General features: G+C 44.6%; 1 protein-coding gene across 2 annotated transcripts in view; it reads left to right on the forward strand.

Moving 5' to 3' along the window:
• The window catches only part of NAALADL2 (N-acetylated alpha-linked acidic dipeptidase like 2), a 989,869-nt gene that overhangs the window by 973,761 nt on the left and 10,772 nt on the right, over positions 1–5,336 (forward strand). The window lies entirely within an intron of this gene.

The raw sequence follows: 5,336 nt of genomic DNA on the forward strand, positions 1-5,336 counted from the left end.
CATCTGCCCCTGCCCCAGCCCCACTCCCACTAGCTCCCTCACTCCAGGGGCCTCGATCTGTGCCCCCTCCACACCTGTTCCCTCTCTTCCACCATGACAGACTTACCAGCCGGATGCTGCATTCCATGCTGCCAGGCAGCATATTGGTAATCGGATTGGTCTCGGCCAATGTGGCTTGTTAAAAATTGGCCATTGGTATCAGCCCAAAAAGTCTGTATCAGTGCACCCCTACTTTCCATGACAAAATTTTGCTGGTGGTACTGAAGGTTAAACTGAAAAAGTTGCTGGTGGTACTTAAGGTTTTATCATTTTAAATGGGTGGTACACAATCTGTTAGAATTTGGGAACTGTTGGTCTATAGAATCTCACTACCCCAGAATATATAACATGGATTAGGCCACAGAACTGCTCCATCTGGATTATTGGTAGTATAGCAAACTGCCAGAAATTCTGGGAAGTGGACCCTGCTGAAGAATTCAGGGTCTCTGGACACCAACAGACATGGCCATTGGTGGCAAGGGTTGAGTGAAGTCTGTGCAAATACAGCCTTTGCTTGTCCCGTTGCTGCCTGCCCTGGATCCATACTTCCACCCACTCCCCAGTATGCACTGCCACTTGATGTCCAACCCATGTCTCTGCCCGCGCCCAGACCAGAACTCTCTGTAGCTGCTGCTGGCTCCACAGATCTGGCCCAAAAGGAGTCCCATGCTTTGGATCCAACTTGGAGTGAGTTTGACTGCGCTGTGTTGGTTCATTTCCATTAAAAATACATATTCAGATCCCCTCATGGAGAGGTGGAACTTGAATGTTGTTGTCCCATAGCTTGAGTGAATACTCCAGTATTATGTAAAAGAGGGTGCATCTACACATCACCCTATGTCACTGTAGGTGATGCACTATGGCGATGTAACTATCACATGAGTCTACACATGTTCGGCAGATACTTTGTTGTAGCAGCACACTCCCTCATGTTAGCGCACTGATATGGAAAAGTAGCAGTGAAAACTAACTATGCACTGCACACACAGCTCAGTACAAGTTGTTACTGCACCATGGTTTAGTACTTCCAAAAAGTGACGTTGTTACTGCACCATGCTTTAGAATTTCCTTTTGTCATCATGGACAACGTGTAGACGTGCCCAAAGAGGGAAAATGACTCTTCCTCACCATTGTGACTGTAGGCTGCCCCCACCCAAATTATTTTTATGGAGAAAACTATGTTGTGACTTCACCAAGAAATTTCAAATAGATTTGGACTGAATAAAGTATTCACTTCAAAAAAATCCATCTTAGGTACAACCTAAGGCAGTGGTCTCCAGACTTTTTAAGGTGAAGATCTCTTTTTGAAGGAAAGGGCAACCGAGAATCTACTGGGCCCTCACCCCCCTGGCCCAGCAGGTCCATGGGGGGGGGAGGGCAGAGGTGGTTTAAGGTGTACTAGGGCCCTGGGCAAGCACAAAATTTGAGGTCCCCTCCCCCCATGGAAGCTGGGCTTCAGTGGGGGAGAGAGGCCCCTTCCTCTCCTAGTGCTGGTGGGAGAGGCTGGGTGGACACTGCCAGGCTGAGGGGCACATACCCGCCTCTTTTCTCTGCTCCCCACCTCCATTATGGTCAAATGTACACACACACATGAGTGGGCATAGACACAGGTGGGCACACTGTAGTCGCACTCTCTGCACATGGATATGGACACACACACAGACAGACGCACACAGAAAGACACACTTTCCCCTCACAGGACCTTCCCCCTCCTCCACTCTAGATCACATGGAAGCAGACTTTCCCTCCCTTTCCTCTCCCATGGCAAGCTGCTTGCAGCTCAGTCTTGCTCCCCTCCTAGCCCCCATTACACTTACTTGCAGAGAGCTGCTGCCCTACTGTCCATGCAGATGCAGAGGGCTGGGCTGGGCTGGGCCAGGAACACCATGCCATGTCTCTGTGGGCGGGTGGCAGCACTGAGAGGGGTGGCTGCAGGGGGGCTAAGATGAATTTGGGGGGGCTATAGCCCTCAAGGCCCTCCCAGTGCTGCCACCCAGAAAGGCACAGCTTGGCACAGTGGTGCTCCTGGCCTGGCCGGCCCAGCCCCAACCACCACCCCCCACCTGCAAGGTGGGGCATGGCTCTCTCAGCCTGGCTCAGCCACCTCACCGCCAAGATGTGGTGCCATCCAGCCCACACCTCTCCCCCAGGCATGGCACGATTCTCCTGGCCGACCCCAGCCTACACCCTCCCTCCCCCCAGCCCCATTGGTGGAGGGGACCCACTTCCAGCTCCCAGGGAAACAAACGTAAAAGCCGCAGTTTTAAAGTTGGTGCCAAAGATGGGTGCTGAGTTTAATACTACAGCTTTCTCTTCCCTGCTAATGAGGATCCTGGGGCACCTGCCTTGCCCCACGCACAGATCAGGTGGGGGGGGGCACATGCCTCCACCAGGGTATGTGCAGTGGTGGAAGCCCCCCCTCCCCATGATCCTGGATGAGCTGACCTAGCTCTGCCCCTCCCCCAGTCCGGCCTGGCCGGGGCCCCACTCACCCAGTGGCAGGGGGAGCAGAAGGGGATTGTCCCACTTCCATGGCTCGGCCCCAGGGGCAGGGAGCATGGCTCAGCCCAGCCATGTGCATCCCACTGCTCCCCATGGGCATCCTGCTATTCCTGATTGCGGACCCTCTGACAGTCGATCTCAATCTGGGGGGGCGCAGCCCCCTCAGACTGAGATTGACTGCCAGAGGCTCCCTGATTGACCAGTTGATTGCGATCGACTGGTTGGTGACCACTGACCTAAGACATTTGAGATCTGGGGCACAAGAGGAAAGAAGGGTACATTTTCAAAAGTATCTAGATAACTTTGCCCTTTGAAAGATCAGTCCCTTAGTGAATATAGGATTTAGGTTCCTAATCATTCACATCCTTTTGAAAATTTTAGTCTGACTTGCCTAAGGTCACAAAGAAGATACGTAGCAGAGCTAGGAATAAGCCATTTTTTTCCCTAAGACATAGTCCTGTGGTACCAGATGGGAAAGGAAACACAGCTAATCACAATTGTACCTTATTATGAGTTGTGAGAGTCTTTTCCTTCTGATCTGTGCGCTGCCGTCTTTTTTCTTTAATTAATGCATGTTTAAAAAATGCACTGGAAATTTTAAAAGGATTTAGTTCCAAGTGTTTCCAAGAGAAACAAATACTAGATACAAATTTTCCTGTAAGGAATCTCTCCATTGTCAGTTAGCTGCTACCATACAATATGAGCCATTGCTGTCTGTGGAAACTTCCATTGATTTCATTTGTGCAAGGTAGGGCCTGACTGCCTCACTAGTGTGTAATCCTCTTAAAATCAATATTATCTTCTTCTGGTTTCATGAGATTGCCATTTGATAGCACTGTCACTAAATGCAGCTTTCTGTTATCTTAGTTGCTTTTGCTGTTATTCTCTTGGTGTAACACAGAATAAAGACCACATCCAGAATTAAAAGAATTAACTCCAAAATTATGATCCAAAAACTCTGATTCAGTGGCTGTCTGATCCTAGAAGTAAATAATACTTGAATAATGCTGTCCTTTAAACCTTGGCAGGCTTAAAAATACTCTGCATTTACTAGTAAATGCTCACCATCTTGCTGCTTACCAGCACAGTAGCATATTCAGCAAAGATTTTATTGTTTATTCTTATCAGCACTGTACCTTTGGGCTGGATTTGTTTTAGTAACTATGGTAAGCTAAATATAGACAGAATTAATTTAAATGGAAGAGCATGTTGAATGTTATACAAATATAGCAACAACTAAGTCATAGCAAGTGTGTACCACTAATTTTATTTATTTATGTGTGCACTTTTTGTGTCACCCAATATATACCTGTGACTAACTGAGTTTTCAATGTTAAATGATTGACAGTTGACACTCATCATTTCTGCTTTATTAATGTAGATTATCATTAGTACACAGTTGAACATTTTAGGAAAAAATGGAAAAAATTCATTTATGTTATCCACTTTTAAATTGGAATCTATAATGTAAACTTCAGTTGCTTTCTCAAGTACTTTTTGTGAATGTTCTCACATCTACTTAATTCGGCTGATTTGTACACTTTTACAGTTTTCTCTGGTTTCCACACCTTTGGACCTCATCTTGTAGATGTTTTTTAATAAAGTGAGTATAGTGTTAATAAAGAATCTCAATAATGTTTATAATGAAGATCAATAGCCCCTTAAGACAGAAGACATGATTCTTCAAGCTGCCTATTTGTATGCTTCAAGCATCTCTTGACCATGAACATTACCTGAATTTTACATGCAAGTATTGGAGGCATAAGAGACTTGTTTAGAATATTCAGCAATCCTGTACAAGGAGTACTCATAAGAGCAGCACTTCTACTAGGTTACTGAAGAGCCATTAGACAGTAAGGACTTTTATCCCCATTGATTTTGGGTTTGATTGATTGATTTGGATGCAAACCAGTCCCCAACAGATGAACGCCTTTGAAGCCATTAGTGAGTCCTCCCTTCAGCTCCCACTGTTTGAACCTCTTTAATACATTTTAATGTCCATTTATAAGCCCTATATACTAAGATTATTGCTTTGAACAGATTACTAGTCAGGGCACCTCTCTGTCTGCTGGACTATGTGCAGAAGGCTAATAATATTTATTTTCTGTCATGAAGTACTTTGAGACCTGCAGAAGGAAAATGCTATGCAAAATTAAGCATTCTTATTAGCACTACTTCCAGGATCTGAGCAACAGGGGCCCAACAATAAGTGCTGCCAACTACCCACAGAATTATTTATGACATTATTCATAATGCTTGTATATTTTATATTTATATTTTACTTTTTATAATTATTCACAATGTCTTTCATAAAATAAAAATAACAAAAACATGTTAATTGTGGCCTGAAGGTAACAAGTAGAGGGGCCTTGACTAAAAAAAAAAATGAAGCCAAGAACATCTGCTCCCATATATAGCTTTAAAAATGTATTGATAGTACTGATAATCAAAGGAATGTATGGATCGGTGTACATTTTAAGTGTTTAAAAAAATGTGGGGCAGGGGGTTGCTGGGGAACCCACCTCAGCTACTATGATGTTACCATTATAGCTCACTGCTGTTTTGGTGATACAAGTTATCCAAAGAATACATGAAACAAGGTTAAAGTTGCAATCGTCTTGCCTACCTTGTATCACTACAGAAGCATACATCACTCATCCAGATACCAAAACAACTGTTATGACTGTCCACAGGCATATATATTCAAATGCTGGTAATATCAGATTATGGAAGAGAATCCTATCTTTGTCAGTAGTACTTAGTAGCTCAGTAATTTATATATATATATATATATA

This window comes from Gavialis gangeticus, unplaced genomic scaffold (genome assembly GCF_001723915.1).
Source record: "Gavialis gangeticus isolate Ggan-Ray unplaced genomic scaffold, GavGan_comp1, whole genome shotgun sequence".
In the NCBI taxonomy this organism is placed as follows: Eukaryota; Metazoa; Chordata; order Crocodylia; family Gavialidae; genus Gavialis; species Gavialis gangeticus.